This window comes from Saccopteryx leptura, chromosome 3 (genome assembly GCF_036850995.1).
Source record: "Saccopteryx leptura isolate mSacLep1 chromosome 3, mSacLep1_pri_phased_curated, whole genome shotgun sequence".
NCBI classification, from domain to species: Eukaryota; Metazoa; Chordata; class Mammalia; order Chiroptera; family Emballonuridae; genus Saccopteryx; species Saccopteryx leptura.
Genome location: NC_089505.1, coordinates 5,948,196 through 5,973,349, shown reverse-complemented (window position 1 = coordinate 5,973,349; position 25,154 = coordinate 5,948,196). Strand labels below are relative to the sequence as shown.

At 58.7% G+C, this 25,154-nt stretch overlaps 1 protein-coding gene across 3 annotated transcripts in view; it reads right to left on the bottom strand.

Moving 5' to 3' along the window:
• The window catches only part of SMOC2 (SPARC related modular calcium binding 2), a 184,753-nt gene that overhangs the window by 73,979 nt on the left and 85,620 nt on the right, over nt 1-25,154 (bottom strand). The gene's annotated exons all lie outside the window — the stretch shown is intronic.

The following is a 25,154-nucleotide window of genomic DNA, read 5'->3' as shown; positions in this document are numbered from 1 at the left end:
GGCCGCCACACTGCAGGCGTGCCAGTCTGTTCCCCTGGCCGCCACACTGCAGGCGTGCCCAGTCTGTTCCCCTGGCCGCCACACTGCAGGCGTGCCCAGTCTGCTCCAGTGGCCGCCACACTGCAGGCGTGCCAGTCTGCTCCCCTGGCTGCCACACTGCAGGCGTGCCCAGTCTGCTCCCCTGGCTGCCACACTGCAGGCGTGCCCAGTCTGTTCCCCTGGCCGCCACACTGCAGGCGTGCCAGTCTGTTCCCCTGGCCGCCACACTGCAGGCGTGCCAGTCTGCTCCCCTGGCCGCCACACTGCAGGCGTGCCCAGTCTGCTCCAGTGGCCGCCACACTGCAGGCGTGCCCAGTCTGCTCCAGTGGCCGCCACACTGCAGGCGTGCCCAGTCTGCTCCCCTGGCCGCCACACTGCAGGCGTGCCCAGTCTGTTCCCTTGGCCGCCACACTGCAGGCGTGCCAGTCTGCTCCCCTGGCCGCCACACTGCAGGCGTGCCAGTCTGCTCCCCTGGCCGCCACACTGCAGGCGTGCCAGTCTGCTCCCCTGGCCGCCACACTGCAGGCGTGCCAGTCTGCTCCCCTGGCCGCCACACTGCAGGCGTGCCAGTCTGCTCCCCTGGCTGCCACACTGTAGGCGTGCCCAGTCTGCTCCCCTGGCCGCCACACTGCAGGCGTGCCCAGTCTGTTCCCTTGGCCGCCACACTGCAGGCGTGCCAGTCTGTTCCCTTGGCCGCCACACTGCAGGCGTGCCAGTCTGTTCCCCTGGCCGCCACACTGCAGGCGTGCCCAGTCTGCTCCAGTGGCCGCCACACTGCAGGCGTGCCAGTCTGCTCCAGTGGCCGCCACACTGCAGGCGTGCCCAGTCTGTTCCCCTGGCCGCCACACTGCAGGCGTGCCCAGTCTGTTCCCCTGGCCGCCACACTGCAGGCGTGCCAGTCTGCTCCCCTGGCCGCCACACTGCAGGCGTGCCAGTCTGCTCCCCTGGCCGCCACACTGCAGGCGTGCCAGTCTGCTCCCCTGGCCGCCACACTGCAGGCGTGCCAGTCTGCTCCCCTGGCCGCCACACTGCAGGCGTGCCAGTCTGCTCCCCTGGCCGCCACACTGCAGGCGTGCCAGTCTGCTCCCCTGGCCGCCACACTGCAGGCGTGCCAGTCTGTTCCCCTGGCTGCCACACTGCAGGCGTGCCCAGTCTGTTCCCCTGGCTGCCACACTGCAGGCGTGCCCAGTCTGTTCCCCTGGCCGCCACACTGCAGGCGTGCCCAGTCTGCTCCAGTGGCCGCCACACTGCAGGCGTGCCAGTCTGTTCCCCTGGCTGCCACACTGCAGGCGTGCCCAGTCTGCTCCAGTGGCCGCCACACTGCAGGCGTGCCCAGTCTGCTCCAGTGGCCGCCACACTGCAGGCGTGCCAGTCTGTTCCCCTGGCCGCCACACTGCAGGCGTGCCCAGTCTGCTCCAGTGGCCGCCACACTGCAGGCGTGCCCAGTCTGTTCCCCTGGCCGCCACACTGCAGGCGTGCCAGTCTGCTCCAGTGGCCGCCACACTGCAGGCGTGCCCAGTCTGCTCCAGTGGCCGCCACACTGCAGGCGTGCCAGTCTGCTCCAGTGGCCGCCACACTGCAGGCGTGCCCAGTCTGCTCCCCTGGCCGCCACACTGCAGGCGTGCCAGTCTGCTCCAGTGGCCGCCACACTGCAGGCGTGCCCAGTCTGTTCCCCTGGCCGCCACACTGCAGGCGTGCCAGTCTGCTCCAGTGGCCGCCACACTGCAGGCGTGCCAGTCTGCTCCCCTGGCCGCCACACTGCAGGCGTGCCAGTCTGCGCCAGTGGCCACAGGTTTCTGACCTTCCCTCCTGAGACGCCCGGTGCCCACACGTGTGAACCTGGCCGGAGGCCGGACCAGGGATGAGCCCTGTGCCTTTGTTCTCAGGCAGATATGAGCTGCAGGGGCTCTTACAGGGAAGTTACCGCATTTCCTCGTGTATAAGATGCACCTTTTCCGAAAAATTTGGGGTCTAAAAACTGGGTGTGTCTTATACAGTGGTTGTAGATTTTTTTTTTTTTACTTGTATTTCCCGCTTTTTTGCAGGAATGAATTTTATGATGAATAAAACTTGAGTTCATTAACTTTACGTAGTACTTTTTTTTTAAAATCAAATTTCAGGCCCCAAAACTAAGGTGTGTCTTACACGTGGGCGCGTCTTATACTCGGGGAATACGGTACTCCCTGCCGAGTCCGCTAGTGAGGGCCGTATGTGACTGCTCTGGTCTCAGCTGGCGGACACCGGGGGCTCCACTGAGGGCCGCATGTGACTGCTCTAGTCTCAGCTGGCGGACACCGGGGGCTCCACTGAGGGCTGTATGTGACTGCTCTGGTCTCAGCTGGCGGACACCGGGGGCTCCACTGAGGGCCGCATGTGACTGCTCTAGTCTCAGCTGGCGGACACCGGGGGCTCCACTACGCACAAGGGGGTCCGTGAAGCATTGTGAGACCAAATGGGACTTCTCATGTGAAAACAGTTCAGGGATAAAATAACAAACAGCTCGCTCAGTAGGATCCCACTTACAGAGAGCAAGAGATCGATACTTGAGAACACCCAGTACGGGCTTTCCACGGAGGAGCTTGTTTGCATGTGAGTCCTGTGAGGTCCAACGCTGTCCCCCTTTTACAAATTCAGTGACGGGTCAGAGAGCCGCCCGGCTCCCAGCCCGGCTCCGGGGTCTGAACGGGGTCATGGGGACGGGGTGGGGGGGGATGGGGGGCAAGCCCAACAAGTTCCCGGATCACGGAGAAGCCAAGCCTGAGTGTTCATCCGTCACAGGTCGGTTGCCACATGTGGGTTTTTATTTTTCCTTCGAATTGATTACTTAATTCCTACCCATGTTGTCTCCATCAGTCATGGAAATGTTTTGTGGTTTTCTTTTTAATTACGCAACATTTATGATGATCAAAAGCAAAAAAAAAAAAAAAAGTGAAATGGAAGGAGGCCCGTGTAGACCTTGATTTTCTAGACCCGGCAGCTTGGAGGGGAGGTCTTGACAGGTACCGTTTTGATGGTGGTGGTGCCTCACACGTCCACGTCCAGTCAGAGACGGAGCGGGCATCCACGCGGCCGAGGCTCCGCCCGTGAGTGGCACATCGGGCCGGCTGTGGGATTCGATTACAGAAGAGGATTTCTAAGACAGGCTCTCTAACCAGGATTGTTGCCAGGACAGTGACCGGCGCGGTGGGCACGGGACCACGTCTTCTGCTTGTTCCCCGTCAGCCCCGCGGTGACAACATGAGGTGGGTACGTCACCAGCGAGCCACCGGAGGGAGGCCCCACGAAGGTCACCTCGCTGGAGACGGCAGATCCGGACGAGACCGTGTGAGGACCCACACGCACCGAGGGGCTCACAAGCCCCAGCTGGCTACAGCGCCCGCCTCTCGCTGCTGCTGGGAGCTGGGGCCAGGCCTCGCGAAGAAGCGCAGGAAACGGTGGGTAAGTATAAGGGAAGCTCACAGTCAAAACCTGTATTTCCAAAGTAATACAGATCTGGGTGTAAGTCACAGACCCTGTTTCTCTGGAAGGAAGACGGTGGCCACGGGGTCTGTCCTGATTACCGCCCACGCTCCTTCCCCAGAGCACAGACCCAGACGAGAAGGGACGCAGACCGAGAGCTGGTTTCTAACGGGAAACACGAGTCCTGGACCCAAAAGAGGATGAAGACAGACCCCTCTGAGGGACCTGGGAGCCCGTGAGGGTGAGGGTGAGGGTCCCAGCCACCCCTCCCCATCAGGACCACTCCCTGCATCTTCCACGTCCCCAACACGCACAGGGACCATCCGTGTCGAACGTCGGCCCGTCCAGATCTCTCATCGTGGCATTTGCCCTGACGTCACTCTGAGACCAAGTCATCCTCTGTCGCCTTCTTCCCCCCGTCTCCGCCCCCCGTCTAATTCTCCACGGAGCTTCCAAGACCCACCCAGCCCCTGCTCCGCGTGCCACTCACTGTCCCCAACCGCAGGGCCTGGGCACTGCCAGCTGCCCAGGAACCCCAAGCCCTCCCCCCACCCTGCACCTCTCACCCTGCTGGCCACCCCCTGGGCCCTCGTCAACACTGAGACGGCCCCACTGGTCACCTGCTCCCTCGAGGCCCAGGGCACAGAGCCGTTGCTGGTCCCCGAGGAGCAGAGCAGTACTGGGCTGTGAAGACGCGGCCACAGAGCCTCCCCTGTACGCCCTCCAGAACTGGGGCTGTTTCTGTGAAAAGGAGGTCAGAAGAGTAGTCTAATTTTGTATGTGGATGCCTCACAAAAAGGATCAGAATGTGTCCCGCCTCCCGGAGAAGGCCCAGGTCGGTTTCCTGACCAGCTGAGCACGAGCCGTGCGGCCCCAGCTCTCCATCAAGCCACGCGGGGCACCCTCAGGCCCGCAGCCAGGTGGCCGAGCTCCACACAGAGAGTCTTCTTTGCTTGTGGACAGAGCAAAGAATAAGTGCTTATGTTTTTGTTTTTTAAAGAAGAAGAAGAGGAAGAGGAAGAAGAAGGAAGAAGAGCCGTGTTGGACAGGGCAGACGGCTCTCTGGGGGCCCTGACCCACCACGCCCTCCCCCGGACTGGCATCACCTGGCCGGGTTCTCGCTGCGTCCGATTCCACAGCTGCATTGTGGGAACAGCCCCGCCCACAGCACCACAGAGAGTCAGAGCCCAGGACACAGGGTCCCGTCCCCCGGGACGCCACCCGCCCTCCACTGTGTGCGGCAGACACACAAAGGCCCGGACCACGAGCGATGCCATCTTGGGGTGAGGTCTGCATCCTGAAAATCAGAGCTGGAGGGTTGGTGCCCCAACACCTGCCCGCGTGTCCCCGAGACCAGCGCAGGGCGTGGTGGGCAGAGGGCTCCCTCAGGCCAGTCCTGAGGTGAAACCGTCGTCCTTGGGGACACGTGTCTGTAAGCCGAGTCCTCTGGTCTCCGTCGTAGGAAGGACAGGGAGGGGCAGGTGTGACCAGGACACCCTTGGAGACGGACAGACGGATAAAATTATAGCAGGGAAGACCTCGGGGACGGCGAGGCCAGCCTCCAGACTGGACAGAAGTCGCAGGACCAAGGCCACGTATCTGTGTCTCACTCACTCATGGTCTCGTGCGGGCATCACCGCCGACAGCTGAGGGTCAGTCAGGAGCCAGCAGGCTCGGGTCACTTCTGTAAACTCTGAGTCTTTGCCCACAACGTGCTGCGGTCACCCCACTTCACCCGGCCCACCGTGCAGGGGCCGTTAGACACCAGCCTGGACTCCCGGGGGTGAGGTGGGAAAGGGACTGAGTGTCCACAGTCAGGACAGAGGCCACTGTCCAGCCCCAGACCTCCTCCTCCCCCTCCGCCTGGGAAGAGTCTGACTCAGCGGTTTCCGGGGTGACCACAGGGCCCCCGGGAGGAAGCCAGCCTCCAGGCCTGGGCTGGGCTCACAGGACACACAGTGACCAGCATTCTTGGGGGCCAGGCCCGTTCCACACGCTGACCTCAGCCCTCCCTCAGCTGTGTGACTTTGGGTGGTTCTTGCCTCCTGGTCACCTGGGGAAACTCAGGTCTGGGAGCTTCCAAGCTGAGCTGGACTGCGGTGGGGAGGCCCTGTGGTACGAGGAACCTGAGGCCCAGCCCGTGGGCACTGCAGCCGTGGGATGACCGGCCATCGGTGTGCTTGCTGCTATCGGATGGGCACGCGCTGACTCTGTACTGGGCTGTTGTGAGACCATTAAAATCAGGGAGAGGACAGCGGTCATCTGAGCCAGAGACGGGGCCCTGACCCCATGAAGGGAGTGGTCACATGACAGCGGCGTCCTAATCACAGAGGCGGGTAAACCTCTGGGAAATTACAGAGGAGCTGCCCAGCTGGCCCGGCCGGGCCGTGTGTCCAAGGCCGAGACCCAGCCAGGGGCGGTCCTGCAGGGAGGCCCACCTCTCACCCGCATCCCCCACCCGACCCCGCAATCCGCTGGCTCCGGGGCTGACGACGTTCCGATGTTTGCAGCCGGTCAGCTGCTCCCACTGGGCCTGTGCCTCAGGCCGGCTGGACCCTGGGCTCAGCTCTGCCCTCCCCTGTGAAGACACCGGGACCTCGGGCGCCGTCCGCGTCTTCCTCCGCGGAACGGAGGCGGCCTCCTGTGTCCTGTGCACCAGGGCGCTGGGGGGCGGTGCCCGGGGGCCCGTCTGGTTGGAGGAAGGCCCTGCGGCCGTGGCCCTGAGTGGTGCCCACTCACCACATTCAGCCGGGTGGGAACGGATGTGCCAGTCGGGGCGAGGAGAGAACCACTAAGGAGGCATGAAAAACATGTCTAATGCTCATTTCATAGCCCGATAAATACTGTAATTTTTAAATCACAGAATAACTTTTTTTTAAGTGTCGCTAAGCCGAGCCCGTTCCTGTGACATCGGCCCTGTGGTCACAGGACCCCTCCAGGAAGGCCAGTGTCCACAGCCCTCGGTCAGCACGCCCCCAAGGGGGCCGCCACCTCCTGCCGGCCCAGGCCTCTTACAGCCTTCGAGGCCCCGCCCCGCCCAGGGGAAACTGCAGACACACTTTGGCAGAAGTGTTCAAACAGAACAGATTCTAAATATTTAACTTGTGCCGAACAGCAGAGCACAGGGAACGGCAAGTCCGGCCCCAACCAGCTCACCTAATAAGGCAACGTTCTCTTCTGGTTCACGCAGGGCGGCCTGGACCTGCTCGGGCCGGCACACGCCGTGACACTCGGGGCGTCTGGGCGCCGTGGGGAGCAGCAGCCTCCAGCTGTCCTGAGTGACGGGCCGTGTGACCGGCACAGAGGTCAGGGGCCAGGCGCGGGCCGTGCAGGTGGAGGCCCCGTCACGTGACACCCAGGCCAAAGGAGACCCCTGCTCTGAACACCAGGGGCCACCCGCACGCCTCTGACCCTCGGTTCATTTCCACACAGTCCCTGCTGCCGAGCCCCCGTCCCGGTCCCGGTGCCGAGAGCGGAGCTGCTCGCTCACAGGCATGCCAGACCCCAGGGTCTCCAGAGGGCAGCTCCTCACACGTTGAGGACACGGTGGGGTCTGCACTTCTGACCGGCTCCCAGGGGACGTCCTGGGACGCGGTTTCCAGGGCCTGGCTGGGGTGGGAGTATCCGTCTCGACCACTTCTGTCGTGCGTGCCGGCATCACGGCTAAAAGGTCACTGACGTGCACCAACACATCCATTCCTTAAAGAACTGTTCACAGCACCAACACATCAAAGTCAGTAGAAGAATCTTCCCATAAGAAATCGGGTCAGTGATCTGCGTTACATCAGGTGACGGTGTGAACGGGACCCATGTGAATAACGCTGCAGAAGCATGGCTCAAACGTGGTCCGTACACAAGGGAGCACGGCTCAGCCACGAGAGAGGACAGATCACGGCCATCGCGGCGACAGGGATGGGTCCTGAGAGCATCGCTCAGAAGTGAAGTGAGTCAGACAGAAATGACGAGAACCACAGGGTGTCCTCGTCTGCGGGACATGCAAGAGAGCTACACACATACACACACACACACACACACACGCACACACGCACACACGCACGCACTCGTAGCCACAGGCAGTGTGGTGGCCGCCGGGCGTGGGGAGTCAGGGAAGGGGCTGGTACGGCTGTGGAAGGAGGGTGGTGGGCACACGATGTGATATACCGATGACGTATTAGAAAAGTGCACTTGAAACCTATAAAAATCTTACAAACCAGTGTCACACCAACACATTTAATGTAAAAAAAAAAGGGTACCTCACAGATATTACTCTCTGCAAAAGAAATCACCTGAAAACTTAGTCCAAGTTCAAATTCCTGGACCCACAAGACAGGGACTCAGCAGGCGGTGCCCACGAGCCTGCACTTCCCCAGTAACCCGAGATGGTCTGCGGACCACGCTTCTGGGGACCTGAGAATATCCTGGTGCCACGGGAACGCTCAGAGAGCCTGGGACACGCAGGGGGTCACCTGTGTGCAAGGACGCGCCTGACAGGAGGTCACACCTGCCTGTGGAGACACCAGTCATCTCCAAGTGAGGAACTGATGACATTTTATTTTCCTGTTTGCTAAGATTTTCTAAAGCAGAGATTTGCAAAGGTTGTACGAGGCGAGAAACTGTTTCCACCTGTCAGTCCAGCCTATGCCCACCGGATGCCAGGCACAGCCCCGTCCCGGGGGAGGAAGGGCAGGGCGCCGGTCAGGAGAGCAACCGTGAGCGGCTGGAGCACTCTCTTCCTGCCACCCCTGCAGACGGGACTGTGAGCCTCCAGGTTCCTGCCTCGGTCAGAGGGGGACCCGCGTCCCTCAGCCGGTTATGAGCTTCAGGGCGAGTCATGCGCTCTTGGAAAAGATAAAGCCATGAAGAGGGACAGAGGAAGGAAGGTTCCTAAGAGACACGGCCAAGAACAAAGAACACAGGAGGACTGGAGACCTCCCACCGCCAGACGTCACACGTCCCTCCGTGACCAGGAGTCTAAGATACACTTTCTAGTGATTAAAAGTATGTTGTCCTCAAATTTCCTCTTCAGATTCTTTCCTGCATCCCATGGAGCGGTGGTTTGTAAGATTACAGGCAATCTTCACACAACATCGGGGTGGTTTACTCTTTCACGGATGACACAACTTCTGGCTTACCGGCCGCAGTCTGAGGACCGTCAGCTGGCAGCCACGGCCGTGGAGCCCTCCTCCCCCCAGGTCTGTAAACGCCCGACTGTCTTGATGGGAACAAGGCCCAGCACAGATGTTGCTTCAGGCTCTTGGCTCAGGGGACGTCCTTCAGTGCCTCTGCTCTGCTTTCAACGTGGGCATTTCCCAAAGCAGCAGAATGTCACCACGCCAATCAAGACTGTGTAAAGGGCTGGCCTCCATCTGTGACCTGAATGTGGCCGCAGTGACCCGCGTCACGGAGAGCAGGGCAGCGGCTCAGTCCTGGCTCCTCTGGTCGCTCTGAAGAGACCGTGGCCAAGGACCTGCCTCTGAGCAGCAGCTGACCTCCCAGTCCCTTGCTGCCAACCCTCCTTGCTCCTCAACATTCACTCCGGCCCCCCTCCTACTCATCCCGTGGACAACTTCTGACCACGTTGAAGCATTAACACTGTTTCAGAAACGGGCGAGAAACAGACCCACACAGAGAGATGACTGATGTTTGACAGAAGAGCGAACGCCATTCGAGGGAGCAGAGACAGTCTTTTCAACAAATGGATGACGTACAACCACCTGCAAGAAAGTGACCTGGACACAGACTTACATCCGTCACAGAAATTAACTCAGAATGCCCACAGGCCTAGATGTTCCATGCAAAACCATTCAACTCCTCAAAGAGAACACAGGAGAAAACCTACATGACTCTGGGGTGGTGATGACTTTTTTAGATACGACACCACAGACATAATCCATGAAAAATAATTGGCACTGGGACTTTATCAAAATTTAAAATGTCTACCCATGAAAGACGCTGTTAGAATGAAAAAAGCCACAGACAGGGAGGAAACACTTGCAAAGCACATATCTGATAAAAGACTTATGTCTGCAATATACAAAGAGCCCTTACAGCCAACAATAAGAAAGCAACGCAATGAAAAAAAAAATAGGCAAAAGTGGCCCTGGCCGGTTGGCTCAGTGGTAGAGCGTCAGCCTGGCATGCGGAAGTCCCAGGTTCAATTCCCGGCCAGGGCACACAGGAGAAGCGCCCATCTGCTTCTCCACCCCTCCCCCTCTCCTTCCTCTCTGTCTCTCTCTTCCCCTCCCGCAGCCAAGGCTCCATTGGAGCAAAGATGGCCCGGGCGCTGGAGATGGCTCCTTGGCCTCTGCCCCAGGCGCTGGAGTGGCTCTGGTCGCGACAGAGCGACGCCCTGGAGGGGCAGAGCATCGCCCCCTGGTGGGCAGAGCGTCGCCCCCTGGTGGGCGTGCCGGGTGGATCCCAGTTGGGCGCATGCGGGAGTCTGTCTGTCTCTCCCCGTTTCCGGCTTCAGAAAAATACAGAAAAAAAAAATAGGCAAAAGATCTAAACAGATATCTCACCAAAGATATCTGTTCAATGTCAAAGAAGCAAGCAAAAGGTAACTCCACACTGTATGTAATTGGGGGACAGGCCACCACACTCCCACCAGAATAGCTAAAATCCAGAATACGGACACCACCAGATGTTGACAAGGATGTGGAGCAACAGGAATTCTCTTTCACTGCTGGTGGGAATGCACAATGGGGCAACCACTTTGGAAGACAGCTGGGTGGTTTCTTAGAAAACGAAACATGCTTTTACCACATGACTCAGAGCGGCACTCCTTGGTGTTTACCAAAATCAGCTGAAAACGGACATCCGTAGAAAAACCTGCATGTGGATGTTCACGGCTGCTGTAGTCATAATCACCAAAACTTGGAGGCCACCAAGGTGTCCTTCAGTGGGTCACGGATACATCAACTGTGGTCCATCCAGATGACGGAAAATGGTTCAGCAATGGACAGAAACGGGCCATCGAGTCACGAAAAGACACGGAGGCGCCTCACACGCACATCATCACTAAGGAGAGAAGCCGGTCTGAAAGGGTGACATCGCTGCGATTTTAACGACACGACACACCGAGGAAGGCAGATGAGGAAGTTGATAAAAGGTCACAGGTTGCACGGGGCTGAGGCGAGGGACGGGCGAGTCGGCGGAGGGCGGAGGATGTTTAGGGCAGTGACAGTATTCCCTGTGAGACGACAGTGGTGGGTTCAGACACGGGGCCTTTGTCAAATCCTACAGCACACACAGCACACGCAAGGAACCTGATGTGAACTACGGAAAGTAATCAGCAACAATCGATCGGTGCCGGCCCCTCAATTAGAGCAGACACCACACTACAGCAGCACGTGGAGGCCGGGAGAAGCTGACGGCCACGGGGCTGGTGAGGCGCAATGTGGAGCTCCGTGCTCTCTGCGCACTGTCCCCACCGACCTGCAGCCGCAGCGAAACAGCCCAGCGCATCGAGATACAATAGACGAATTAATAGAAAACAGAAGGCTTTCGGTCTGAAAAGAGACGCAGGTGTCAAGCTTCTACCGTGGAAACTGACCGCCCTCCCTTCCAGGACCATTTCGTCTTCTAGGGAGACTCCCCATCCAGGACGCACAGCCTGTCATGACCCAGTCAAGACCTCCGACCCGCTTCACCATTCTGGTTTCTGCCTGTTGTTTAATTTGCTCAGAAACCTCCATTTTCACTGAATGTCATACCTCGAAATGGTAAAAAAAAAAAAAAAAAAAAAAAGTTACGAGAGACCGTGGAAAACTCGTCAGCGTCCCGTACTGCATGACGCTGTCCACCACGTCTTTACACGTGGTCAGAAAGCAGAAAGAGAAAATGGGAGGCATGGTGCTTATACACAAGGGGCCAGACATGAGACACAGACACGTCGTAAGTGGTGTATGAACATCTGCTTGAGCCCAGGACTCCCCTTCACGGGCAGTTTGGTTATGACACGTTTGCCGTTTCAAAAATTAAAGTCATGGCTTTGAGACACAGTCGTCCGGCAAATGGAACACATAACAGCTGAAAAATGTTTAAAATTAACCAAAAAAATCTTGAATTAATAAAAACTTTCTTCCCAACCAAGTATTTTTGAGAAATTTTTCTAATATTTTAGTTTTTAAAATGGACTTCCAAGATGAAGAAAGTATCTTTTTTTTTTTCTTTCTTTCTTGTGATGCGGAGTCACACCAAAACAGAAAAACAAACTTATTTCCAAGTTTCCAAATAAAAGAGAAAATGTGCCCTTTTGTGGAGACCAATCATGGAAAGTTTATTTCTCCAGTGATGAGCAGACCGTGTCTCGGCCTTTTGGCCAAAACCGAGTGGGGAGTCGGGGGCAGGAGAAATGCAGGGTTGGGGGCGTGCGCGTCTTGCTCTGAGGGGAGACCAGCTGTGGACAGAGGTGCTGACCCCTCCTGTGCGGGGACAGCGGCAGGTGTCTCCCACACGGCCGGACATGCCGCACGTTAACCTTCTGTCAAGTCTAACTCTCTGTTAGACGTGCTGAGAGCCACCAGGGAAGGCTCGGGGGCCCTTGGCTGCTTCTCAGCTTCGCTAAACATTTCAGCTCCGACACATTTCAAATCCGTCTCTGAGGTCTCCTCCCCGAGTTCCGCTGCGGCAGACGCACCTTCCCTCTGCACCCCGTGTCATCTACCCTGACTCTGACCCTCACAGCCACCAGCCCCGGAGTCTCCAGAACCAGCCGCCACCCTGACGATGAACGCACGCACACACACACACACACACACACACACACACACACACGAGATCCTGCGAAGTCTAGGAGTGACCTTGGACGTCAGTAACCAGAAATCAATCCCGTTCTTATTGACGAACACGGACGGACCCAACTGGCTGAACTGGGCTTTTCAGAGACGGGGTCGGACCCCGAGAGGTCCTCGCATCGTTACCGTTTTCAAGATGAAAGATCAAGACTCAGAGCTGCAGACACCTTGCTCAGGGTCCCCCGTGAGAACCCCAAGGCCCCCAGGGCCCTCCCGCCCCTGCACATCCCGGAGGCCCCACGAGGAGAAAGGGTTCAGGGAGTCTCACCAGGCACTCGGGGGAGAGACGGTCACCCCGTGACCCGCTCAGGGCCCTGCCCACCCAGCTGCAGTCTGTGTCCTAACCCGTCCTCCCCCAGCATGGCTTGTGTCTCTCTCCTGCCCCTCCAGCCCAGTGCTCCCCCCTTCCTGTGCACATGACGAGGACGGCGTGGCCTTCCTCTGGGGTCCAGAGTGGAGATGCCGCCGGTTCCTGTGTTCGCGCACCCACGACCGTCCGCGTGCCTGAGACGTGCTTCTGCCCAAGGATCTCTCCATCAGGACACCGGGCCCCCTCCCCAGGGTGCAGGCCCGGCGTACTGTCCCTGTCTCAGCGGGGCAGGGGGCAAGGGGACCACAGGCCGGGTGGCACCCCAGCCCAGCCCCTTGGCAGGACCGGTAGTGATCACATGACGCATGGAACGCTTGCTTCGCCTGAGATGCAGCAGGCCCTCTGTGAGCTGCAGCGAAGGTGCCACAAAGGATACTATTGAACAACGGACCTCGTCCACGCAGCGATGAACCGAACGCCCTCCCTGCGGAGCTCGAGGGCGGAGACCACGGGCACACAGTGCGGGGGGTCCCCCGGCTGGGACGGGATTCGCGCGCTTCCCACTCTGGGACGCAGGGGACCCTGTTGCGTGCCAGTTGTATAAACGCATTTGGTACTGAAATCCAAGGATTAAATGTGCTTTAATGAAGACCCCGTTTGCCACGAGGAATGTGGGTAAATTCAGTTACGCACATTTTCGGGTAGATGAACGTTTTTACACAATACACGTGACAGCCCACGTTTATGAGCCATCTGAGTTACTTTGTGATGTTTTCATCTCTTCAAATGACCAGAACTTCGTAACTTAAGAGTCTATCTAGTTGGTATCTTGATGGTTTTGCAATTGTGTGTTTAAAAAAAATGAAACTAAAAAATGGGAGAAATAAAATTTTAGAACTTGGAAATAAACAAAGAAAACATAATTTGTGTGGTTTTCCCCCGGGGAATGCAATTTGCTGTGATTTAGAGCAGAATCAAATGATGATTATCTCTTGGCCCTCATTTTAATGTGCACAATAAAACCCACATTATCAGCCCTGAAGAGAGCAGAGAAACGTCTGCACGGAGGCCCATAAAACCGGGACCTTGTGAGCGCAGAGGACGTTTCTTGGACAGGAACCAGAGCTGCTTTGCGTGTTTGGGAGAAAGATCTTTCATCCCGAGGGGGAGGGCGCCTCAGGGAGACTCACTGGGGGCCTCTGCGCCCTCCCGCCCACACGCAGAACTTACGAAGACCATGAACGAAAAGGCCAGTGAGCCAGAGGCTCGCCAGCGCCCGGCTGGTGGCCTGTGTGAGTCCCGGGGTCCACGGTCCCGGCCACACGCCTGCAGCAGTCTTAGAAGGGTCATCTCCTTGGCCCCACGACAAACTCTGGAAGAGCCATGGCGGAGACAGAAAGACGCGCTGTCGCCAGCCTCAGGTCTAAAATGAATCCTGACACAAGGTGCCCAGGGTGGCTGTGAAGCTGCCCTTCCCGTGAGCCACCAGAAGAGCCAGCAGTGCCCACGGCAGCTGCCTGTAATGGGCCACACTGACCAGCCCCCCCGGGCCTGGAGGAGGACACCTGTGGTCAGTGCCCCCTCTTAGCTGGCCAGGGCGGGGACAGCCCTGTGTCAGAGGCACCGGGACCCTGGGACGGGTGACAGCCTGCCGACTTTACGGAGACAGCGGTGAGTGCACGGCCGCTGTCCAGCACACCGACTTCCGGGGGGGGGGGGCGTCACACAGAACGCCAAACAGACCACCACCCCAGACCATCAGAGCTGACCAGATGGAGGCAGCAGTGGGAACACCAACATGTCGTCCTAGACATCGAAAAGTCAGCGTGCCTCAGTTTACCCCAGAGCTGGGCAAGGAGACGCCTTGATGCGGAAGACACGCTGCCCACAGGCCACCGGCCTGAGTGGTTACATGAAGTATCCACTGGGTCCCTTGTCCTCCTGGGAGCAATGACATCACTGAAGAAGAAAGGCCCAGGGTCTGAAGGTCAGAGGCTTTGCAGATGGATCAGGGGGCAGGGGCTGGACACGGGAGGGCTGGACATGGAGGGGCTGGACACGGAGGGGCTGGACACGGGAGGGCTGGACATGGAGGGGCTGGACATGGAGGGGCTGGACACGGAGGGGCTGGACACGGGAGGGCTGGACATGGAGGGGCTGGACACAGAGGGGCTGGACACGGGAGGGCTGGACACGGAGGGGCTGGACATGGAGGGGCTGGACACAGGAGGGCTGGACATGGAGGGGCTGGACACGGGAGGGCTGGACATGGAGGGGCTGGACACAGGAGGGCTGGACACGGAGGGGCTGGACATGGAGGGGCTGGACACGGGAGGGCTGGACATGGAGGGGCTGGACACAGGAGGGCTGGACACGGGAGGGCTGGACACGGGAGGGCTGGACATGGAGGGGCTGGACATGGAGGGGCTGGACACGGAGGGGCTGGACACGGCTGGACATGGAGGGGCTGGACACGGGAGGGCTGGACATGGAGGGGCTGGACACGGGAGGGCTGGACACGGGAGGGCTGGACATGGAGGGGCTGGACACAGGAGGGCTGGACACGGAGGGGCTGGACACGGAGGGGCTGGACATGGAGGGGCTGGACACGGTGGGGCTGGACACGGGAGGGCTGGACACGGAGGGCTGGACATGGAGGGGCTGGACACAGAGGAGCTGGACACGGGAGGACTGGACACGGGAGGGCTGGACACGGGAGGGCTGGACACGGAGGCTGGGGCCGTGAATGGAGCCTGTGTCCTCAAACTGCAGTCACGACCAGCCCCGTCAAGCCTGTCGCTCTCGTCAGCTCTGAGCTTTGTTCTGCGCTGTGGCTGCAGTAAAGCCCCTTCAGACCGGCCAGCAGACCCTGTCCCGGGAGCAGGTTCCGGCTGTGAGGGGGCCGCTAGGAGTGCAGGCTCTGCGTGGCCCGCTTCACAACCCATCCAGGGGCCCCAAAAAGAATTCGCTTCTCCCACCTGACAGCGTTCTTACAGCCACATGACTAGATCGGCACAGAGGGCTGGTGATGGTGAAGGACCACGCCAGACCGGCACTCAGTCACCCTGAGGTCAGCTTGCCCACAGGCCTCGACTCAAGGCCTTTCCATGTCCAGCGGCCACACCTGGTCCCTCCCTGGACGGCCAGCAGCTCCCGGTCAGCTTCCCACTCTGGTGTTGAGACAGGTTTCCACGACCTGCAGCTGGGAGCTGACGCTCTTCCTCCTGTGGCCCCCAGACCCGGGGCACCCCGCCTCCTCAGACCCCGCCCACCGTCCAGGGGCAGGACCGCCGGCACCCCGCCCACCGTCCAGGGGCAGGTCCTCAGACCCCGCCCACCGTCCAGGGGCAGGACCTCAGACCCCGCCCACCGTCCAGGGGCAGGACCGCCGGCACACCGTCCAGGGGCAGGTCCTCAGACCCCGCCCACCATCCAGGGGCAGGACCTCAGACCCCGCCCACCGTCCAGGGGCAGGACCGCCGGCACACCGTCCAGGGGCAGGTCCTCAGACCCCGCCCACTATCCAGGGGCAGGTCCTCAGCCCCCGCCCACCGTCCAGGAGCAGGACCGCCGGCACACCGTCCAGGGGCAGGTCCTCAGACCCCGCCCACCGTCCAGGGGCAGGACCGCCGGCACCCCGCCCACCGTCCAGGGGCAGGTCCTCAGGCCCCGCCCACCGTCCAGGGGCAGGACCGCCGGCACACCGTCCAGGGGCAGGACCTCAGACCCCGCCCACCGTCCAGGGGCAGGACCGCCGGCACCCCGCCCACCGTCCAGGGGCAGGTCCTCAGACCCCGCCCACCGTCCAGGGGCAGGACCGCCGGCACCCCGCCCACCGTCCAGGGGCAGGACCGCCGGCACCCCGCCCACCGTCCAGGGGCAGGTCCTCAGACCCCGCCCACTATCCAGGGGCAGGACCGCCGGCACACCGTCCAGGGGCAGGTCCTCAGACCCCGCCCACTATCCAGGGGCAGGTCCTCAGCCCCCGCCCACCGTCCAGGGGCAGGTCCTCAGCCCCCGCCCACCGTCCAGGGGCAGGAGCACCGGCACACCGTCCAGGGGCAGGACCTCAGACCCCGCCCACCGTCCAGGGGCAGGACCGCCGGCACACCGTCCAGGGGCAGGTCCTCAGACCCCGCCCACCGTCCAGGGGCAGGACCGCCGGCACACCGTCCAGGGGCAGGACCACAGGCACACCGTCCAGGGGCAGGTCCTCAGACCCCGCCCACCGTCCAGGGGCAGGACCGCCGGCACACCGTCCAGGGGCAGGACCGCCGGCACACCGTCCAGGGGCAGGACCACCGGCACACCGTCCAGGGGCAGGTCCTCAGACCCCGCCCACCGTCCAGGGACAGGACCACCGGCACCCCGCCCACCGTCCAGGGGCAGGACCGCCGGCACACCGTCCAGGGGCAGGACCGCCGGCACACCGTCCAGGGGCAGGTCCTCAGACCCCGCCCACCGTCCAGGGGCAGGTCCTCAGCCCCCGCCCACCGTCCAGGGGCAGGACCGCCGGCACACCGCCCAGGGGCAGGTCCTCAGACCCCGCCCACCGTCCAGGGGCAGGACCGCCGGCACACCGCCCAGGGGCAGTACCACCGGCACACCGCGGAGCAGACCTCCTCAGCCTCTGCCAGGAACCCCTGCAGGACGGCGAGCCCTCTCGTCGGTCCCACCCCAGGTCCCCTCTTTGGGTAGTGATGCCTGGGCACCTCAGGGTCCCTGCGGACACCCACAAACAGACGCTCCTCCCCTGACCCACGATGCCCTCCTGTCCGCGTCTCCTTCCTGCCACGTGTCACCCTGGAGCCCCGTGCTCAGCAGACGGCTTGTGTCTTCACGGGGCCAGGGACGCGCCTGAGGGGTGCAGGGGCGGCCTCCTCTGAAGGAGTCGTCAGGGCCTGTCTCCAGGGTCAACGGCATCTCAGTCTCGTCTGTGGAGACGGTTCAGGCACCGACGGGGCTCAAGGTGACTCTCAGCCCCTCCCCTGTGACGTGGAGGTCAGACGGCACCGCCTCCTGGGCTCGTCAGGAGAGCACATGGAACACAGAGCACAGGGCACAGGGCACGTGTGTAAGCGTCCGCTCCTCCGGGCGTGACCGCTGTTGTCCAAACGGAGAGGGAGAGAGGCGTGGGGTGCCGTGGGGGTGCTGCTCGCTCCCCGGCGGGCTGCTAGAGCAGAAGACCACCTGTGTGGAGGTCAGAGGTGACACGAGGGGGGTGGGAGTGTCATTATTGCTAAACTAGCCCCTGTCCCGTCCTGGGTTGTAAAGAGGAGGCTCCCCTGGCCATCTGTTTCTTCGCAGCACTAAAGTTTTATCTGCTTTGGTAGAAATGTTTTCAGAGCGAGGCCCGAAGTAAATATCTGGAGGGAACACTGAGGCAGAAGCAAGGAAGATGTGCCATGTGGCAAAGTCACCTCCTCTGCCCCGGACGGTGCCACATCTACGGGGAGATCGGGGGGCGCAGACGCTGCCGCAGAGGCCCGGGGCGCGAGGGGGGCGCCTTCCGACCCCCGGGGTCCTCAGCTGTAGCACCGGGCAGATCAGGGCGGGTGGGAGGTCTGCAGGGAAGACTTAAGAATATGCTCAGTGAACAAAACAGACAGCAGATCTGTTATTAGAAATGATAAGGAACGACTCAGACCTGTCGCCACACAGACGAAAGAGCCGGGGCGAGGTCACCCTGCAGGGTGGCGCCCGTGGTTCTGAGCGCCAGCATTCAGGCCTCGTCGGAGCACGGCGGGCCAGGCGGTGAGCTGGAAAGGAGCGAGCTGTGGGGTCAGGGGAGGTGGCCGGGAGCCCCGAGCGACCCCGGGGGGGGAGGACATCCAGGCTGGAGCACTCAGAGCAGAGCACGGCTGAGGTCGGGGCTCCGAGGGGAAGGACATCCAGGCTGGAGCACTCAGAGCAGAGCACGGCTGAGGTCGGGGCTCCGAGGGGAAGGACATCCAGGCTGGGGCACTCAGAGCAGAGCACGGCTGAGGTCGGGGCTCCGAGGGGAAGGACATCCAGGCTGGGGCACTCAGAGCAGAGCACGGCTGAGGTCGGGGCTCCGAGGAGCCCGTTCGGGACAGCGTGGCTTCGCAGCCCAGGGCAGGCGCCACACTGGTCACAGGAGCCGCTTCGACCCCCACCAGGTGCACGGCGAGCCAAGACGCACGGGACTGAGCGACTGCGTCTTCTTGACGAGCAGGACGTCAGAAACACTGTGCACCGGTGCTGTCCTGCAGGAACCTTTCAGCAACTGATCAAAACGGAGACTGGGGGAGGGGGGGGGCTGAACTTAAGATATCTCCAGACTTCTAGAAAAATATAGTAGGGTGGTGGCGATCTGGTTCTTAGTTTTTCTAAAAGATTCTGGCTCCTGAAAATAGTATGACAGGATTCTGTTTCTCTTTTTTTCTTTTTATAAAACATAATGAAGTCTGAAAAAACAACCACAAATGATGCCTCTCTCGGCGTCCACGTCTTCAGTTGTTAGATTAAGCAGCTGCACCAGGTGGTCTCCGAGGCGTCTAGTCCTAAGATTCCACAGTTCCACCACACCCTCTCCACGACCTAAGGCATTTCTGAAGGTCTGGCTTCTCCAGGGACTTGGAGAAATCGTACAAAGAGCACTAAGAGTCATCGTTACCTCCAGCCGTGCGATGAAGTCACTCAGCTTCCCTGAGATTCAGAATCTTGTTTTTCTTTTTTTCTCTTAATCAGTAAAATGCTGAGCCTGGGCTATATCGTGTTCAGGGTCCATTCTGGCTCTAATCACACATCTAAATCTACCTTTTTTATCTAACTCTCTTCCCTGAACTTGCTTTTCAGTCCGAATTAGTACCACAGATTTCAAACAAGATCGACTTTTTGTTTCTTCATACAAACATATTTTGCAGAAGCTCCTTAGTTCAGCACCTGCCGTTATTCCTTTTACATTCTATGCAGTGCTGGGTACAGTAACAGAACCAGAGTTAGAGCCCAGAAAACACTCATTCATTGACCGACATGAAGAATTTTTTTTTTTTTTTGGCATGAACTTAAAGATATCTCCATACTTCTAGAAAAATACAATATGGTGGTGGTGATCTGGTTCTTAGTTTTTGTAAAAGATTTCGGCTCCTGAAAATAGTATGACAGAATTCTGTTTCTCATTGTTTTTCTATAAAACATAATGAAGTCTGAAAAAACAACAACAAACTGTGCTGACATAAATGCTTCAGGACACATTGTGTCAGTATTATTTTTCAGCTGACGCATTCCACGGAGTGATCTTTCTCTCAAACGTCTGCAAGGCTAGCCTGGCATTAACGGCATGTCTCACTTTCCGTGCGCTGTCACATTACCATGGTGGGTGACAGCCAGAGGCCCCCGTCACGAAGCTGTCCTGGGCCTCAGTGCCCCCTGCCCTCCAGGTGACGTCCCCGCGGCTGACTTCACGGTGTCACAGCCTCGTGCTTGTGCTCTGTGGAGTGCTCTTCTCACCACCCCCGGGTCGCAGAATCCGAGCTCAGAGCTGTTTGAGATTCACGAACAGCACGCGCTCTTTTGTGTTGGTGTTAACAGCTTGTGCAGCCAACAAAAAGAAACATACTCTCTTTTTTAATATTTTAGATTAGTGTTAAAGGAAATCAGGCAGGAATCCGGGCAGTAGGCAGCGTACCACAGGAAAAGACCATTGGTGGAAAACACAGACATACGAATTAATTTTATATCATTAAAAGACAGTATGTCACAACACTTCTGGTGAATATAAATGCGGTCATCACTTTTTATATCTTCTACAAATAGAATAATACACTGACGATGATGATTCGAGAGTGTTAGGAAATAAATTGACACTCTTAATGAGATTGATAGGAAAAATTGAGTTATGCACACTTATGCGATTTCAGATTTTACTTATTTATCCAATATATGTGGAGTCGCATAATAAAATGTGACGCTCTTCTCTTCATGAACCAACAAGAGAAAATTTCATTTATATTTACATTGAATTTCAGTTAATAAAAATCCAGCATTCAAATTGCAGAGGTGCTTATGTTTTCTCGTGATTTGTCTACAAGATCTTGTTTGTTTCTTTGTTTCATTTAGTTTGTTTTAGGGGGGAAAAAGCAACAATACCATCAAAGAGCCCGTGGAACCTATGGTGGTAACACTCTTTATTAATTTAATGGATGAATATTTATTATTTTAGCTCCTACTATGTGTAGAATTTCATAGACTAGGGTACTTTGTTTTCCTTTGTCAGGTCCCTTCTAAAAATCTACTGTCACTAAATGCCCAAAACATACTTCTCCACATCCACACCCCCTGTGGACTCATCACGCATGGCGATCATGTCCCATGTGCTTGGCACGATAGGTAATAGTACATATTTTGGAATAAATTCATGGAGAAAAGCGTACTTTTAGTTGACATAAAGAAACTGCACAGGCCCTGGCCGGTTGGCTCAGTGGTAGAGCATCAGCCCAGCCTGTGGAAGTCCCGGGTTTGATTCCCGGCCAGGGCACACAGGCGAAGCGCCCATCTGCTTCTCCACCCTTCTCCCTCTCCTTCCTCTCTGTCTCTCTCTTCCCCTCCCGCAGCCGAGGCTCCACTGGAGCAAAGTTGGCCCGGGTGCTGAGGATGGCTCCATGGCCTCTGCCTCAGGCGCTAGAATGGCTCTGGCCACAATGAAGCAACATCCCAGATGGGCAGAGCACCACTCCTGGTGGGCATGCCGAGTGGACCCTGGTTGGGCGCATGCAGGAGTCTGTCTCTCTACCTCTCGCTTCTAACTTCAGAAAAAATAAATAAATTAATTAATTAATTAAACCGCAGAGAAAGCAGTGCAGTCTCTGTCCGGCCTCTCCTGTAAGTGTTCGTGGAAGAGGACCGCAGCCTCCACACCTGAGGGTTTCCACCCAGGACCCTGCCAGCCACAGGCTGAAGACCGTACCTGAGCCTTGGCTGGGATCGCGGATGGGCCGGCCGACCGTGGAACCCCCATTTACGTAAGGGGCTTCTGAGGGGTGGGGGTTGGGAGGTTCTGAAAACAATCCCGTTGGGCACTGAGGGACAACTGACTGACACGCAAGGTACTTTAAAAATACAGCAAAACAAACAAGTCAAATTGTTTATGTTGTGTCTACATCCACCAAAGAAGATTATTAGTAAAAGTATCTTTTAAAAATAAAAATTAAATACAGAAGAATCTCTTCTGACATCTGAAATCTTAAAGACTGCCGCGGTCATTGTCAACCCTGTGACTGTTTGCCATTCTTCACCGTCAACTTAGTCCATTCAATCCTGTTTTTAACATCCTGAAACAACGCGCTGTGTTCAGCTCTTCTCGGGCCCTCAGGAAGAATAGTAGTGCTCAGGCACAATCGCTAACTCCATGCCCCGTGTCCACAAAGCACAATCAGTCACTCCATGCCCGTGTCCACAAAGCACAATCGGTCACTCCATGCCCCGTGTCCACAAAGCACAACCGGTCACTCCATGCCCCGTGTCCACAAAGCACAATCAGTAACTCCATGCCCCGTGTCCACAAAGCACAACCGGTCACTCCATGCCCCGTGTCCACAAAGCACAACCGGTCACTCCATGCCCGTGTCCACAAAGCACAATCAGCTAACTCCATGCCCGTGTCCACAAAGCACAATCAGCTAACTCCATGCCCGTGTCCACAAAGCACAACCGGTCACTCCATGCCCGTGTCCACAAAGCACAACCGGTCACTCCATGCCCGTGTCCACAAAGCCACTCACGGTCATCTTCTTTGTGCTCCGCTCACTTGGGCTGATTGAATCGAATGATGGTGTCAGGTAATTTTTTGAGCTGGACTTCCTGAACCAGGATGGTCGGTCCCACTGACTATGTAAACCCAGCACTGTTCTCACTGGTTAACTATGACGGACAGATCACGTAAGGCCTGAAAATCTGGTAACAGCAAGTGATGCTGAAACAAACTGTGTCCTTGTTTCACGAGAGGACGTGGAACTCGCTATCCAAACACAACATGGCTTCCTACTGACGCATACAATCGCCTTTTTAAAGACGCCTGCGCCCACCAACCTTATCCACAATAATATTAGATTTGTTTCTCAAATTTAGTTTAGGAATTGCCGTTATCGATTCTCCCACGAGACGTTTTCCAGCTCCGCCGATGAGTCTGACGCGCGCAGTGTTCTCATCAATCCCCGTGCACTCGTCTGAGCAACGTGCACGCAAACCAGATGGGGCGGCTTTCTGTGAACATGGTGACAGACTGAACCAAACCAAGTCAGGCTCCACAGAGCGTAAGAGACGCACACAGGCCGAGTGCTCAGGTTGGAGGGAGACCTACCACGACAGTCACTGCGGGGAATGAGCAGCCCGTCCCAGAGGTGTGCTTTCAATTCTCCTGCCATCTGTACTCGCGTCTCTGAGAATCAAATCTTTGGATGTGTCTCCTTCCTGAACCCGGCCCCACAGGAGCAGCGAGTGGCCCAGAAGGACGCAGGACCATCCTGAGCAGCAGCAGGAGAAAGCCAGGCGGGGAAGACACGGCTCGGGTCAGAGGCAGTGACCAGGGTGTCACAGGCAAAGACCCCACGAGGGGGACACGCCAGCATGCCCCACCGGCCCCCCTCCTGCCCCATCATGGGCCGCTTTCCACGGGGCCTGGGGGTGTGAGTCAGCCGACACCCCACCCCAGGGAGGCTGCCGGGGCTCTGAGGTAGCGGCTAGTGCTCCAGACTCTGAGAGTTCTCTCGGGGGCTCCCGGAGGGGGCAGAGAGGGGGAGAGAGATCAGCACGGAGGGGGCAGAGAGGGGGAGAGAGATCAGCACGGAGGGGGCAGAGAGGGGGAGAGAGATCAGCACGGAGGGGGCAGAGAGATCAGCATGAGGGGGCAGAGAGGGGGAGAGAGATCAGCACGGAGGGGGCAGAGAGGGGGAGAGATCAGCACGGAGGGGGCAGGGAGGGGGAGAGAGATCAGCACGGAGGGGGCAGAGAGGGGGAGAGATCAGCACGGAGGGGGAGAGAGATCAGCACGGAGGGGGCAGAGAGATCAGCACGGAGGGGGCAGAGAGGGGGAGAGAGATCAGCACGGAGGGGGCAGAGAGATCAGCATGGAGGGGGCAGAGAGGGGGAGAGAGATCAGCACGGAGGGGGCAGAGAGGGGGAGAGATCAGCACGGAGGGGGCAGAGAGGGGGAGAGATCAGCACGGAGGGGGCAGAGAGGGGGAGAGAGATCAGCACGGAGGGGGCAGAGAGGGGGAGAGATCAGCACGGAGGGGGCAGAGAGGGGGAGAGATCAGCACGGAGGGGGCAGAGAGGGGGAGAGAGATCAGCACGGAGGGGGCAGGGAGGGGGAGAGAGATCAGCACGGAGGGGGCAGGGAGGGGGAGAGAGATCAGCACGGAGGGGGCAGAGAGGGGGAGAGAGATCAGCACGGAGGGGGCAGAGAGATCAGCACGGAGGGGGCAGGGAGGGGGAGAGAGATCAGCACGGAGGGGGCAGAGAGATCAGCACGGAGGGGGCAGAGAGGGGGAGAGAGATCAGCACGGAGGGGGAGAGAGATCAGCACGGAGGGGGCAGAGAGGGGGAGAGAGATCAGCACGGAAGGGGCAGGGAGGGGGAGAGAGATCAGCACGGAGGGGGCAGGAGGGGGAGAGAGATCAGCACGGAGGGGGCAGAGAGATCAGCACGGAGGGGGCAGAGAGGGGGAGAGAGATCAGCACGGAGGGGGCAGGGAGGGGGAGAGAGATCAGCACGGAGGGGGCAGAGAGGGGGAGAGAGATCAGCACGGAGGGGGCAGAGAGATCAGCACGGAGGGGGCAGGGAGGGGGAGAGAGATCAGCACGGAGGGGGCAGAGAGGGAGAGAGATCAGCACGGAGGGGGCAGAGAGATCAGCACGGAGGGGGCAGAGAGGGGGAGAGAGATCAGCACGGAGGGGGGCAGAGAGATCAGCATGGAGGGGGCAGAGAGATCAGCACGGAGGGGGCAGAGAGGGGGAGAGAGATCAGCACGGAGGGGGCAGGGAGGGGGAGAGATCAGCACGGAGGGGGCAGAGAGATCAGCACGGAGGGGGCAGAGAGGGGGAGAGATCAGCACAGAGGGGGCAGGGAGGGGGAGAGATCAGCACGGAGGGGGCAGAGAGGGGGAGAGAGATCAGCACGGAGGGGCAGAGAGATCAGCACGGAGGGGGCAGAGAGGGAGAGAGAGATCAGCACGGAGGGGGCAGAGAGGGGGAGAGAGATCAGCATGGAGGGGGCAGAGAGATCAGCATGGAGGGGGCAGAGAGGGGGAGAGAGATCAGACTGCTCTTTGCTCCCCAAACCTTGATGAGACTTCTGGACACCCGAGGTAAATGGGTGTTAAGAAACGTCCTTTGGAGGAAAACAGGTAACCACCGGTAACCAGGTCCTGACGCTAAGGCCGCCTGTGCGAGTGTTGGCGACGTTTCCACACGAGGCCGACTGTAGAAAGTCCAGGTTGTGGAGGTGTTAGACCTGGAATGGCTTTTGATGAGAATTTGGGGGACACTGCAGGAGAAAGGCCTGAGGGAGCACACACACAATCCACGGAGAGC